Genomic DNA, 16,222 nt, shown 5'->3' on the forward strand with positions numbered 1-16,222 from the left:
TTTTTATTTTTAGTGACAATGTCCTCATATATTTGTGTATTTTTAGTTAGGTTTTTACAGTTTACAACAAGAGACTTTTCATGTAAATTATTTTTTTGTACAACTTTTTCTTTTTTTTTTTTTTTTTTTTCTGAGACATGATTTTGCTTCATGGCCCAGGTTGAAGTGCAGTGGTGTGCTCTTGGCTCACTGCAGCCTCCGCCTCCTGGGCTCAAGTGATCCTCCTGTTTCAGCCTCTGAGTAGCTGGGACTGCAGGTGTGTACCATCACACCCAGCTAATTTTTGTATTTTTTGTAGTGATGGGGTGTTGCCATGTTGCTCCGTCTGGTCTCTTGGCCTCAAGTGATCCGCTCACCTCAGCCTCTCAAAGTGCTGCAATTACAGGTGTGAGCCACCGTACCTGGCCTATACAGCTATTTTTGAGATACAGTTGACATAATAGGCCACATGTATTTAGGGTACACAACTTTTGATGTTTGTGTACACCATGAACACAATTAAGATAATGACATTTCCACCACCTCTGTAAGTTTTCTCTTGACTCACTGTACTCCCATCATTCCATCTGTCCTTAGGCAACCACTGAGCATTTTATTGTCACTATAAATTAGTTTTAATTTTCTAAAACTTTATATAAATGGAATTATATAGTATATACTCTGTTTTTGTGTGGCTTTCTTTATTCAGGTTAATTATTTTGAGATTCATTCGTGTTGTTGTATGTATCATTATGTTTTTTTTATTTCCGAATAACATCTGTTGGGCCGGGCACAGTAGTTCACACCTGTAAGATTCCAGATTTATTCCAAAAGCAACTTCTATTTCTTCAAAGAGCGAAAGAGAGAAGGTTCTTATGGTCAGCTGTAGATTCAGCATCATTATTATGTTGCAGTGGTGGTCCAGATTGATGAAAATAATACTTTGTGAATGATCAGTCACTACTACCCTAAGCTCCTGAGCTGCACTGGAGACAATATCTCAAGGATCATTGGCTGCAAAATGCTAAGTTTCCCGGGAAGAGTATTGATCTGGTATTGCTGGAGTGCTTCTATAGCTCTAAACTCAAAAGGTTAAAGGGTTTATTACAAGTTGACCCCCTCCAGACAACTGTGAAGGGAGTTCCCAGAACACCCATTGCTCTGAGTTTAAATTACGATGATCTAATGTCAGAAGACAACTCTGGAGTTATCTCAGCTTTCAAAGACTCCATTCTCATGATGATCCTATTGTTTCTGATTGTCATGCTCATTACATGCTGAAATCTCAAATCTCTGGCCTGAAGACCTAGCTCTTGGTATAGCTCAATTTTCTTCCTTACAAAGGAAGTAAAATTTCTCTGTTTGTCAAATATTATCACAGTAAATACTGGGGCTACACTGGCTAGAGTGGTTTGAGAGACATCAGAAGTTCTAAACCAGTGCATTTCACCTGCCATGCAGAGCCAGTGGGATCTGCACAGTGGCGTGACCCAGCTTCTTGTGAGCAGGTTGGCTGTGCAGTCACAGGCAGCAACGAGACAAGCCACAGAGTTTTTGTTCTGTTGTCCAGGCTGAAGTACAGTGATAAGATCATGTCTCACTACAACTTTGAATTCCTGGGCTCAAGTGATCCTTCCACCTCAGCCTCCTAAGTAGCTAGGACCACAGGCATGTGCCACCATTCCTGACTTATTTTTTTTATTTTGTAGACATGGGGTCTAGCTGTGTTGCCCAGGCTGGTCTTGAACCCCTGCCCTCAGGCGATCCTCCTGCCTTGGCCTCTGTATTCATCAGTTCTCATACTGCTATAAAGAAATAACTGAGACCTGGTAATTTATAGAGAAAAGAGGTTTAATTGGCTCATGGTTCTACAGGCTGTACAGGAAGCATGATGCTGGCATCTGCTCAGCTTCTAGGGAGGCCTCAGGAAACTTAGTCATGGTGGAAGACAAAGAGTGAGCCAACACTTCACATAGAGCAGGAGGAAGTGGGGGAGGTGCCACACACTTTTAAACAACCAGATCTCATGAGAACTCACTATTGTGATGACAGCATCAAGAGTGGATGATGTTAAACCATGAGAAACCACCCCCTTATCCCTTACCTCCCACCAGGCCCCACCTCCAACATTGAGGATTGCAATTCAACTTGAGATTTGGGCGGGGACACAGATCCAAACCATATTATTCCACTTTTGATCCCTCCCAAACCGCATGTCCTTATCACATTTCAAAATAGAATCATACTTTCCCAGTAGTCCCTCAAAGTCTTAACTCATTTCCAGCATTAACTCAGAAGTCCAAAGTCCAGAGTTTCATCTCAGACAAAGCTATTCCTTTCCACCTATGAGGCTGTAAAATCAAAAACAAATTAGTTATTCCCAAGATTCAGTGGGGTTGTAGGCATTGGGTAAACATTCACATTCCAAAAGGGAAAAATCAGTCAAAAGAAAGGGGCTACAGGCCCATGCAAGCCTGAAACCCAACAGGGTGGTCATTAAATTTTAAAGCTCCAAAATAATCTCTTTTGACTTCATATCTCACACCTGGGCACACTGATGCAAGGCATGGGCACCCAAGGCCTTGAACAGCTCTGCCCTGTGGTATCGCAGGGCTTAGCCCCTGTGACTGCTCTCAAGGGCTGGCATTGTGTGCCTGTGGCTCTTTCCATGCTGAGAGTGCAAGCTGTTGGTGGATTTATCATTCTGGGGTTTGAAGGACAGTGGCCCTCTTCTCACATTTCCACTAGGCAGTGCCCCTGTGGGGACTCTATGTGGGACTCCAGTCCCACATTTCTCTCCCTCACTGCCCTAGTAGAGGTTCTCCATGAGGGTTCTGTCCCTGCGGCAGGGTTCTGCTTGGACTACCAGGCTTTTCCATACATCCTCTGAATTCTAGGCAGAGACTCTCAAACTTCAACTGTTGCATTCTGTGCACCTGCAGGCTTAACATCATGTGGAAACTGCTAGGGCTTATAGTTTGCATCTTCTGAAGCAGTGGCCTGAGCTTTACCTGGGTCCTTTTGAGCCACAGCTGAAGCTGGAGTAGCTGCGATGCAGGGAGCAGTGTCCTGAGGTTGTGCAGGACAGCAGGGCCCTGGGCCTGGCCAAGGAAACCATTTTTCCTTCCTAGGCCTTGGTCCTGTAATGGGAATGGCTGCTGCAGAGGACTCTGAAATGCCTTTAAGTCCGTTTCCCCATTGTCTTGGCTATCAGCACTTACCTTTCTGTTACTTAAGCAAATTTCTTCCACGGGCTTCAATTCCTCTCCTGAAAATGGGCTTTTCTTTATTGCCACATGACCAGGCTGCAAATTTTCTAGTTTTATATTCTGCTTACCTTTTAAATATAAGTTCCAGTTTCATGTCATTTCTTTGCTTACACATAATTGAGCATAGGTTGTTAGAAGTAGCCACGTCACATCGTGAACACTTTGCTGCTTAGAAATTTCTTCCACTAGATACCCTAAATCATCCCTCTCAAGTTCAGAGTTCCACAGATCACAAGAGCAGGGTCACAGTGCAACCAGGCTGTTTGCTAAGACATAACAAAAATGACTGTTACTCCAGTTCCCAGTAGTTTCTCATTTCCATCTGAGACCTCCTCAGCCTAGCCTTCTCTCTCCATATCACTACCAGCATTTTGGTCACAACTATTCTACCAGTCTTTAGGAAGTTCCAAACTTTCCCCCATCTTCCTGTCTTCTTCTGAGCCCTCCACACTCTTCTAATCTCTGTCTGTTACCTAGTTTCAAAGCTGCTCCCACATTTTCAGGTGTCTTTATAGCAACCCCATTCCTGGTACCACTTTTCTGTATTAGTCAATTCTTACTCATTGCTCTAAAGAAATACCTGAGACTGGGCAATTTATGGAGAAAAGAGGTTTAATTGGTTTACAGTTCTTCATGCTGTATGGTAAGTGTGATGCTGGCATCTGCTCAGCTTCTAGGGAGGCCTCAGGAAATGTACAATGATGGTGGAAGGCAAAGGGGGAGCCAGCACTTCACATGGCCAGAGCAGAAGGAAGAGAGAGAGGGGAGATGCCACATATTTTTAAACAATCAGATCTCACAAGTACTCACTATTGCCTTGACAGCATCAAGTGGAATGGTGTTAAACCGTGAGAAACTGCCCCCATAATCCCATTACCTGCCACCAGGCCCCACCTCCAACATTGGGGATTAGAATTTAACATGAAATTAGGGCAGGGACACAGATCCAAACCATACCACCCTCCCAAAGTGCTGGGATTACAGGCTACTGCCCCTGGCCAAGTTATGACTTTAGTGTCTTGGACACATGGAATAGACTTAAAATAATACTTTAATATCCTTCACTACTGATTATTTGTGTCATTTTGTGGCCATTTGTAATTGATTGCTTTTTCTTCTCGTTATAGGTTATATTTTCCTGGCACTTAGCATGGCTTAAGTGGTAAACTTTTTATTGGATGTCAGATATGTTGAATTCTCTTTTTGGATGCTAGATATTTTTGTGTTCTGTAAAATATTACTGAGCTTTATGTTAGAAGGCACTTAAGTTGCTTGGAGACAGTTTGGTACTTTTGGGTCTCGCTTTTAAACTTTGCTAAATGGGATCAGCACAGCGTTTAGTGTAGAGCTAATTTTGCCTCACTGACGAGGCAAGAGTATTCTACAGTGCTTTGTGAATGATGAGGTTTCCCACCCTGACTAGTGCAAACAGCTATGTGAGCCTGCAGATAGTTTCTTCTAATAGTTTCCCTCTTGCCTTGAAGAGTTTACTGACAAACATGCACTGTTCCATATTCTGCTGAATACTCAAGGAAGACTTCAGATTTCTTGAGTTTCCTGTGTGTACTTCTCTTTTTTCTGGTACTTTCTCCCAGGAATTCTAGCTGTGTTGGCACCCCCTGTTTCCTACATCTCTCTCCTCACTGGATACCTTCTGAGTTTTCTCTCCCTTTCTGATAACTGGGAACTCAAGACAGTAAGCTAGACAATTGTATTGCTCACTTAATTTGGTTCCTTTCTCTCAGTAGTTACCGTCCTTCGTTGTTTGATGGACAGTATCTTGAAAACTATTGTTTCATAGATTGGTCAGTATATTTAGTTTATTATTAATATTATTATTATTGTTTTCCTGGTGGGAGAGTAAATCCAGCCTGTCATTTCATCTTGGCCAGAAGTAGAAGTTTCTGTGTAGGGCTTCTTTTTCCTTTTTGTTTTTAGTGGAATTAATACCTATCTCTTCTGTACATGTTTTTTTTTCCCCCTTCAATCCTAGGCTGAATGTTTGTGTTCCAAATTTGTTCTCTTTGTTGTTCTGAACTCTTAAGATAGCTATTTTCTCCCCAGATTTTACTATTTCCTTCTCATTGGTCTACATTAATTCTCTTCTGTTCTGTACCTTCCGACAGGTGACATTATCAGCAAGACGTTCAAGAATTTTAACAGGTGGTATGTATTTAGAGAGTGTGCCAGTACATATTTGGGTAGCCGAAGGTCATCATCGTCTACATAGAGTGGTTTTATACCAGTCTATAATTTGTATTAAAGTGTCTTTTTTGACTGGGCACAGCGGCTCACACCTTTAATCCCAGCACTTTAGGAGGCCGAGGCAGGTGGATCACAAGGACAGGAGTTTAAGACCAGCCTGACCAACATGGTGTAACCCTGTCTCTACTAGAAATACAAAAATTAGCCAGGCGTGGTGGTGCACGCCTGGAATCCCAGCTACTTGGGAGGCTGAGGCAGGAGAATTGCTCGAACCTGGGAGGCACAGGTTGCAGTGAGCCGAGCCACTGCATACTAGCCTGGGAGACAGAGTGGGACTCCATCTCGGGGGAAAAAAAAAAAAAAAAAAAAAAAAAAAAAAAAAAAAAAGGAAAAGTAAAAAAGTATTTTTTTCTTCCGTCTCATTGATAGTATGTATAATCTTCCAAAACAATAGCATTCCTTACCCACCCCACCGCCTTTTCTTTTGCAGGCTCATTTGATGATAGGTAGTACTACTTCCTCACATATCTGCTTGATGTGTCCTTCCCTTTCTTTTTCTCAAGGTATATTTTTCCATTGTTGAATCTGTGTCATGTTTTCCATCAGATAAATACTCCTTTTGTACCCTTGAGATTTGATTTAGATCCTATTTAAACCTTACATTTTGTGTGTTAGTTCATTTTCACACTGCTATAAAGAAATACCTGAGGTTAGGTAATTTATAAAGGAAGGAGGTTTAATTGACTCAGAATTTCTCATGGCTGGGGAGGCCTCAGGAAACTTCATGGAGGAAGGGGAAGGGGAAGCAAGGCATGTCTTACATGGTGGCTGGAGAGAGTGCTCAGGGGCAACTGCCACTTTTAAACCATCAGATCTTGTGAGAACTTTCTTACTATCATGAGAACAGCATAGGGGAAACTGTCCTTATGATCCAGTCACGCCCCACTGGCTCCTTCCCTTGATATGTGGAGATTACAATTTGAGATAAGATTTGAGTGGGGACACAGTTGAACCATATCATTTTGTGTTTATTACCAGTAATTTTTAGCATTTTTGTTGTAAAACAAAATTCGGATACTGAAAATCATGCTTTTTATATATCTGAATGAGTCATAGGCAAACTTTCTTGTAATCACCACTCAGGTTAAGACATAGACCTTTGTGGATAACTCCAGATGACCTTCCATGTATCACCACTTGTCTCCTAAGTAACCATGATCCTAACTTTTTTTTTTATCATAATCACTTTCTTACATTTATTATTAGTAGTATTAAAACATAGCTATTGTGTCATTTTTTAAAAAAAGTTCTTCCATATCTTCTACTTAATGTTACTGGGTAACATTAAGTTTTTCTCAATCAGTTGCATCTTTTGTCTTTTTGTTACATGTGATATCTTATTTTTGGGGAGTATGTTGTTATTCTCTTCCAATTTCAACTTTAATCATTTAATCAAATACATTATTTCTTGATTTTAAAAGATTGGGCCCTACAGAAATTATGGTTAACCCACCCCCATACTGCCAAACCTCCCAAATCTTGATTTCGACACTGTGTTTCCTTCGTGCAATTTTCGTATTCAGTATTCTCTGCCAGATGAACTGGAAGATGAAAACATCATTTATATCCCCATTAGGTTTGTATTCCAGATAAGTTTTTGCCATATAATTTGTTCCCTTATAAAATATCACAAATTAGTAAGTTGTTAGGCTTGGGGATCTTATATAGACTTTTAGTAATATCTCAGATACAGTCTGGGAAACTGATTAGGCTATTCTGTTTTTACATATCGATACCTCTGTATCCCTAAGTTAACAGTCATGGGAAATTTTTATTGCATCATCTGTTATTTGGGATGCATGGTGCTGATTCTTTGTAGAATTTGGCTTCTTATGTAAGGAGTCTCAAACACGTTGCACATCTCTGGTAGTGTAGGCTTTTGTTTCAGTCTTTTTCTTCTTTTAGCCTTCTGTTTGCCAGATTCCGGATTGTTATTTCCATAGACGGTTACCTTCTTGGGATATATATATTTTTCTTTTTTTTCTGACTTATTATTATTTTTTTGATTGTTCCTGTGAGCTCTTCATTTTCTCTCAAATCCTAAGTAGTAGAAAGAAAGTGACTGCTGATGCTCTTTCTTTGTTTTCTATAGTACAGAGGACCTACTCATACTCATAGCACTGGTAGTTGGTGAATACTTCAGATTGGGATGCAAACAGCACATAGGATATTGGATTAGTTTTGTCAGTGTCCATATGTGCTGAGTCTTAAGTTGATAGCTTTTTTCATTATGTACTCTTTGGACAAATAAAACTTGTAGAGTAGACCTTTGAGTCTCACCTCCAAAATAGTGGAAGAACCTTGAGCAAATCACTTAATTTCCTTGCAGTTTTTTCAGTTACAAGATGGGAGTGATAATGTCTGTTCAATTGAATTTTGAGGGTCAGATGTGATAACGTAGAAATATTTTTGTAAAGTAATACATAATAAAAATATTACATAGCAGATAAAAGCATGTGAAGCTTTCTTTTTAAAAGTTTTTAATTTTTTTTTCTTAAGAGAAATGGGCATCTTACTTTACTGCCAAGGATGGTCTTGAACTCCTGGTCTCAAGCAATCCTCCTGCTTTGGCCTTCCAATATCCTGGGATTGCAGGTGTGATACACTGTGCCTGGGCAGAACCTTTCTTTTTATTTTTCATTAGAGCTCGTGAATAAAATCAGAGTAAAGAAATTGAAAGCTTATTCTACTAACAAATGTTATCTGAGATGAAGTTCTTCACATCATAATTGTTTGCTGTAGCAAAATAGTTTTATGTAACAAATATGCCTGGAGATACCTTTTCAAATGTCAGTTATTACAATTGATAAACATAGAAGCAGAATGTTCTGTGGCAGAATGATACTCCTCAGGAATCAATTCATGATAGAGTCTAATTAAGAAATATCATCTTCATTGTTACATATTATTAAAGTTTTAATTGGACTTTTAAAAAATCTAGATTTTGCTTTTATTTTTAATTGGCACATAATTGTACATATTTATGGGGTACAGTGCGATAATTTGATATATGAATATATTGTGTAATAAGCAAATCTTAGTATATCTATCACTTTGAACATTCATTATTTCTTTGTGTTGGAAGCATTCAAGATCTGCTCTTCTAACTATTTGAAAATATACAATAAATTGTTAATTATATCATGCAATAGGGCTGTAGAACACTAGAATTTATTCTTCCTGTTTAGCTGTACTTTTGTATTCATTAACCAACCTTTGTCTATTCCCCTTCCTAACCCTTCCCTGCCTATAGTAGCTGCTGTTCTACTTTCTACTTCTACGAAGTCAACTTTTTAGTTTCCACATGAGTTAGAACATGTGGTATTTATCTTTCTGTGCCTGACTTACTGTACTTAACATGTGTCCTTTTTGCTCATCCATGTTGCTGCAAATGACAGAATTTTTTTCATTTTTATGGCTTGATAGTATACCATTGTGCATATATGCCACATTTTATTCCTTTCTTTTCTTTTTTTTTTTTTCTTGTTTGAGACAGAGATTCTCTCTTGTTGCCCGGGCTGGAGTGCAGTTGTGCAATCTCGGCTCCCTGCAACGTCCGCCTCCCGGGTGTAAGTGATTCTTCTGCCTCAGCCTCCCAAGTAGCTGAAATCACAGGCATGTACCACCACATCTGGCTAATTTTGTATTTCCAGTAGAGACAGGTTTTCTCCATGTTAGTCAGGCTGGTCTCGGACACCTGACTTCAGGCGATTCACCCATCTCAGCCTCCCGAAATGCTGGGATTATAGGCGTGAGCCACTGTGCCCAGCCACCACATTTTCTTTATCCAGTCATCTGTTGATAAACTCTTACATTGACTCCGTGTTTGGCTTTTGTGAGAAGTGCTGCATTAAACATGGGAGTGCTTCTTTGACATACTAATTTTCTTTTGATATATACTCAAAAGTGAGATTACTGAATCATATGGTAATTTTTTTTTTTTTTTTTTTTGAGATGGAGTCTTGCTTTGTTGCTCAGGCTGGTATGCAGTGGTGCAGTCTTGGCTTACTGCAAACTCCAATTTCTGGGTTCAGGCAATCTCCCCAGCTCAGCCTCCTGAGTAGCTGGGACTACAAGCATGTGCCACCATGCCTGGCTAATGATTTTTTTAAAATTTTTGTAGAGATCAGGTTTTCCATGTTGTCCAAGATGGTCTTAACCTGATCTCCAGCCATCTGCTTGTCTTGGCCTCCCAAAGTGTTGGGATTACAGGTGTGAGCCATCACGGCCAGCCACTGTTTTTAGTTTTTTGAGGAGCCTTCATACTGTTTTCTTCAGTGGTTTTACCAATTTACAGTCCCACCAGCAGTGTATAAAAGTTATCTTTTCTCCATATCCTCACCAGCATTTTTTTTTTTTTTTTTTTTTTTTTTTTTTTTTTTTTTTTTTTTTTTTTTTTTTTTTTTTTTTTTTTTTTTTTTGGTATTTTGGATGACAGAAAGTTAGTCATCAGTTAATTAGCCTTTCTGGGATGAGATGGTATTCACTGAAGTTTTGATTTGTATTCTGCTGATCAGTGATGTTGAACATTTCTTTGATATACCTGTTCGCTATTTGTGTGTGTGTTTTTTTGTCATTTGTATTTTTTAATGTAGGTGTAGAGTTTATTTGGACCAAGATTGAGGATGGCATTCCAGGAGCATACATACAAGTTGCCTTGAATATAAACTCCCTGTAAGTCTTCTTTTGAGAGATATTAGCTCATTTGCCCATTTTTAAATTGGAGTATTTTTTTTTTCTGTTGAGTTTTTTGACTTTCTTTTCTGTTCTGGATATTAAACCCTTGTTGGATATATAGTTTGCAGGTATTTTCTCCCATTCTACAGTTTGTATCTTTATTCTATTGATTGTTTGCTGTGCTGTGCAGAAGCTGTTAGTTTGAGGTAATCCTGTTTGTTTTTTCTCTTATTGCCAGTGCTTTTGCAGTCTTCTTTATAAATCATCTTCCTGATCAGTGTCCTGAAGAATTTCCTCTAGTAGTTTTTGAGGCATTTTCTTATAATAGTTTCATATTTTTGGATCTGACATTTAAACCTTCAATCCTTTTTTTTTTTTTTTTTTTTTGAGATCACTGTGTTGCCCAGGCTGGAGTGCAGTGGAGCGATCTTAGCTCACTGCACCCTTCATCTTCCAGGTTCAAGCAATTTGTCTTCCTCAGCCTCCTGAGTAGCTGGGATCACAGGCACCCACCGCCATGCCCAGCTAATTTTTTTAGCATTTTTAGTAGAGATGGGGTTTTGCCATGTTGGCCAGGCTGGTCTTGAACTCCCAACCTCAGGTGATCTGCCCGATTCAGCCTCCCAAAGTGCTGAGATTATAAGCATGAGCCACCATGCCCAGCCCTTCTATCCATTTTGAGTTGATTTTTGTATATGGTGAGAGATAGGGTTCTAGTTTCATTTTTCTGCTTACACATATTTAGTTTTCCCAGTACCATTAATGGAAGAGTCTGTTTCTTCCTCAAAGAATGTTCTTGGTGATTTTGTTAAAAATTAGTTGGCGCTAAATTTATTTCTGGCTTCCTTATTCTATTTAATTGATCTGTGTATGTTTTTATGTCAGTACCATGCTGTTTTTGTTACTGTAGGTTTGTAGTATACCTTGAAGTCTGGTAGTGTGATGCCTCCACTTTGTTCTTTTTGCTCAGGATTGCTTTGGCTATTTGGGGTCTTTGGGATTCCATATGAATTTTAGGATTGTTTTTCAATTTCTGGGAACATTGTCATTGGTATTTCGATAGGGATTGCATTGAATCTGTAGATTACTTTTGGTAGTGTGGTCATTTTCACAATATTAATTCTTCCAATCTATGAACATGGATGCCTTTCCATTATTTTATGTCCTCTTTAAGTTTTCATCAGTGTTTGTAGTTATTCTTTTTGTGCGTGTGTGTGATGGAGTCTCTCTCTTTCGCTCAGGCTGGAGTGCAGTGGCACAATCTCGGCTCACTATAATCTCCATCTCCTGGGTTCAAGCAATTCTTTTGCCTCAGCCTCCCCCCTAGCTGGGAATACAGGCGTGCGCCATGGTGCCTGGTTAATTTTTTTGTATTAGTAGAGATGGAGGTATCAGCCAGGTTGGTCTCGAACTCCTGACCTCGTGATCCACCTGCTTTGGCCTCTCAAAATGCTGGGATTACAGGCGTGAGCCAGTGCACCTGGCCTATAGTTATTTTTGTAAAGATCTTTCACCTTGGTTAAATTTATTTCTACATTATTTCTTTTTTGTTCGTAGCTATTGTAAATGGTTTCTTGATTGCTTTTTCTGCTAGTTCATTATTGGTGTATAGAAATGCTACAGATTTTTGTACATTGATTTTGTGTCCTGCAACTTTATGTAATTTATCAACTTTAGGAATTTTCTTAGTAGAGCTTTTAGGATTTTCTATATATAAGATTATATCTGCAAACAAGGATTCTTTACAATTTGGATGTCCTCCTTTCTTTCTCTTGCCTGTTGGCTGTAGAGTTCATTGTGTTCAGGTATGTTTCTTCTACTAACTTGCTTAGATTTTTTATCATGAGGAATGTTTAATATTATAAAAAACTTTTTTTCCTTGTCTATTGAGATGATCATATGATTTTTATCCTTCATTCTAATGATGTTATAAATCACATTTATTGATTTGCATATGTTGAACCATCCATGCATCAGGATAAATTGTGTTTGATTATGGCCAGTGATCTTTTAATGTGTGCTGGATTCTGCTTACTAGTATTTTGTTGAGAATGTCCTTCTGTTCATCAGGGATATTGTTCTGTGGTGGTCTATTTGTGTTGTGTCTTTGTCTAGTTTTGGCACCAGGGTGATGCTGGCCTTATGAGTTTGGAAAAATTCTTTCCTCTTCAGTTTTCTGGAAGAGTTTGGAAGAATTGACGTTTGCTTTTCTCTAAATGTTTGGTAGAATTCCACAGTAAAGCCATTGGGTTGTGGGCTTTTCTTTAATGGGAGACTTTTCATTACTGATTCAAACTTAATTGTAATTGTTCTGTTCAGGTTTGGTTTCTTCTTGATTCAATCTTGGGAAGTTGTATGTGTCCAGGACTTTATCCATACTCCAGTTCATTGGAGTATGGTTGGTTGTACTTGTGTCTCTAATGATCCTTTGTATTTCTGTGGTATGTTTTAATGTATCCTTTTTTAATTTCTGATTTTATTTTGGTCTTTTCACTTTTTTTCTTGGTTGTCTAATGGTTTGTCAATTTTGTCTACCTTTATAAATAAATTAACTTTGTTCTATTTTTTTTGGTTTCAATATTGTTTATTTCTGTCCTGATCTTTATTAATAGTTTCTTTTCTTCTATTCATTTGTGTTTGGTTTGTTCTTGTTTTTCTAGTTCCTTGATGTGCATTATTAGGTTGTTCATTCCTGTTTATTAACGTAGGTGTTTATTGCTATAAAATTCCCTCTTAATACTGCTTTTCCTGTATTCTGTGTGTTTTGATATGTTGTGTTTCTATTCTTGTTTGTTTCAAGAAATTTTAAAAAATTTGCTTCGTAGTTTCTTGTTTGGCCCATTGGTCATTCAGAAACATGTTTAATTTTCATGTATTTGTACAAATTTTTAAGTTCTTGTTACTGATTTCTAGTTTTATTAGATTAGGTTCAGAAAAGGTACGTCATATGATTTCAGTTCTTTTAAACTTGTTGAGACTTGTTTGTTTAGTGGCCTAACATGTTCTGTCCTGGGGTATTGGCCATGTGTTCATGAAAAGAAAGTTTATTATGCAGCTGTTGTATAAAATGTTTTGTAAATGATTTCTATTTCTTTCTGGAATTTCTCCTTCATATTGTGAATTGTTTTCCTGATTTTATTGAATTGTCTGCATTTTTTTGTATTTTATTGTGCTTCCTTAAGTTTGTTAATTTGAATTCTTTTTGTTGATTTCTTTTTCACTGGGGTCTGCTACTAGAGAATTGTTATGTTCCCTTGGTCTTTTGGGTCCATTTGGTCTAAAGTGCAGCTTAAACCCATTTTTTTTCTTGTTGATCTTCCGTCTAGATGATCTGTCTGACACTATGAATGGGGTATTGAAGTCCCCAACTGTTACTGTCTTGGAGTGTAGCTGTCCCTTTAGAGCTAGTATTTTGCTATATGGATCTGGGTGCTTTGGTGTTGGGTGCAAATATATTTAGAGTTTCTATACCCTCTTGCTGAATTGATCCCCTTCTCATTATATAATGACCTTCTTTGTCTCTTTTTACAGTTTTTGACTTTTAAGTCTGTTTTATCTGATACATGTAAAACTACTCCTGCTCTCTTTTGGTTTCAGTCTATATGTGTCTTTACAGATGAAGTGAGCTTCTTCTTGGCAGCGTATAGTTGGGTTATTTAAAAAATTCCATTTATCCAGTCTATATCTTTTATGTGAGTAATTTAATTTGTTTACATTCATGGTTGTTATTGATAGGTGAGGATTTATTCTTCTTGTTTTGTTAATTGTTTTCTGGTTGTTTTGTATATCCTTTGTTCCTTTTTTGCTGCCATAGTTTACCATTGAAGTTTAGTGGTTCTCTGTAATGGTAAGGTTTGATTCTGTTTGCTTTATCCTTTGTGTATCTGCTCTAGCAATGAGTTTATACTTTTGTTTGTTCTCATGATAGTAATTTTTGCCTTTTTCCTTCCAGATATAGGACTCCTTTGAGCATTTCTTGTAAGGCCAGTCTAGTAGTGATAAATTCCCTCAGTTTTCACTTGCCTGGAAAAGGCTTGTATTTCTTCTTGATTCCTGAAAGATAACTTTGCTGGATATAATATTCTTGGCTGGAGCTATTTTTCTTTCATGACATTGAATATATTATCTCATACTGTCCTGGCTTGTAAGGTTTCTATGGAGAAACCTGCTTTTAATCTAACAAAGACTTCCTTATATGTGACTTGATGCTTTTTCTTGCTGTTTTCTTTTGACAGCTTGACTATAGACCTTTTTAGATTGAATCTATTTGGGGACTTTTGAGCTTCCTGGATCTGGAAGCTTGTATCTCTCTCCAGACTTAGGAATGTTATCTTATTAAATAGGTTTTCTACAGCGTTTCTTATCTCTTCTCCCTTTGGAAGTACTATGATCTAAATATTTGCTTGCTTAATGATACTCCATAAAACTTTCATCACTCTTTTTTTGTTTGTTTTCCCACTGATTGGTTAATGTTAGACTACTTATTTTTAAATTCAAAGATTCTTTTGCTTGATCAGCTCTGCTTGTTGAAGATCTCCATTGGGTTTTTTAAAATTTTATCATTGAATTCCTCAGCTTCAGGATTTTCTGTTTGGTTCTTTTTCATGATTTCTATTTCTTTCTGGAATTTCTCATTCATATCATGAATTATTTTCCTGATTTTATGGAATTATCTGTATTTTTTTTTTTTTTTTTTTTTTTTTTTTTTTTTTTTTTTTTTTTTTTTTTTTTTTTTTTTTTTTTTTTTTTTTTTTTTTTTGTTTTTTATTGTGTTTCCTTAAGGTTGTTATTTTGAATTCTTTTTGTTGATTTGCTTTTTACTGGGGTCTGCTACTGGAGAATTGTTATGTTCCCTTGGTGGTGTCCTATTTCCTTGCCTTTTTTTTTGTTTCATGTGTGCCTCCATTGATGGCTTTGCATCTAGTGAAACAATTCTCTTTTCCAAACCCTGTAGAGTGGCTTTTGTAGAAAATGACTTTAACCAGCAGTGGGGTTTTAATGTGTTGGTTAGAAGTGTGTAGTGATTGTTTCCGAATTGGTACAGTGGTATAGTTTCCATGTAGCTTCTTTAAAGCTGCTTTCAATATCAGCAATAATTGTGGGCACCTTAGTGGCCTAGGTTGTGGAAGTTTGTGCTAGCAGTGGTAATGTCTTTGCTGTTAAGGGCTTTTGAGGTCCTCCTAGTCTCATTTTCCTTACAACAGGAGACTTAGCTGAGGGTGTCTAAATCATTTTTGGTGTCAGATTTGTCATGGCTCATAAGCAGCTGCAGTGACACTGTGTTCTATGTGTAGGTGCTTGGAGCAGCTGTGGGTTTCAGGTTCTAGGCTCAGCATCTCATAATTTTGTCATCTGGGTCTTCGGGTGGAGGTTTGCTTGCTCTGGTTGTGTTGGATGTAGGTTGCTCACAGAGTCAGGATCTATGACACTGAGGCATCCTCTAGCAGCTTGGGCCCAGGGAGCTGGGTTGTAGCTATGAGTCTGTTCCTGGTGGGCAGGGCACAACACTGGCCTGACTCCTGAGAAGAAGAGGTACTTTGAAGGTTTGGGCCTGGGGAACAGGGTGTGGCTATAATGCAGGAATCTGAGCCAGTAGGGTTCAGTGGTAACTTGGATCTTGGAGGATGAGATTCTAGGTAGTAGTGACTCTAGACTGTGGGATGGTGGGGCTTGTCAGTATCCCAGACTCTGTGAGGCCAGGTACAGTAACAGCAAGTACCTCAGAACAGCAGAACACTGCTGTGGTTTGTGCCCCAGGAGAGCTGGTAGGGAATAGCACTGTGATGACTTTATTCCCCAGGGAGAGGAGTATCTCAGCAGCTTAGACTCTGGAGAGCTAATCCAGCTCCAAGGAAGCAAGATACTAGAGTTGTTTGGTCTATAGGATGGGCTATCTAGCTCAGCCATAACTGTGTTTCTCTTAGATGTGGGGTACTGTGTCACCTCAGCCTGGGGATGTGTAGCTGCTCAGTTCAGGCAGGGCACCAGTTTTCCAGTTAGTGATATGCCTGTTCAGCTTTGGTCTGGTGGGG

General features: G+C 38.5%; 1 protein-coding gene across 1 annotated transcript in view; it reads left to right on the forward strand.

Annotated features, from left to right (window-relative positions):
- Positions 1-5,362: 5,362 nt before the first annotated feature.
- Positions 5,363-16,222, forward strand: part of TBC1D15 (TBC1 domain family member 15) — a 63,596-nt gene continuing 52,736 nt past the window's right edge. Inside the window, exon 1 of the mRNA XM_037731908.1 lies at positions 5,363-5,414. The gene's annotated coding sequence lies outside the window, so the exon portion shown is untranslated. The remainder of the gene's footprint in view (positions 5,415-16,222) is intronic.

Source organism: Cebus imitator, unplaced genomic scaffold, assembly GCF_001604975.1.
Source record: "Cebus imitator isolate Cc_AM_T3 unplaced genomic scaffold, Cebus_imitator-1.0 Scaffold429, whole genome shotgun sequence".
Taxonomy (NCBI): domain Eukaryota; kingdom Metazoa; phylum Chordata; class Mammalia; order Primates; family Cebidae; genus Cebus; species Cebus imitator.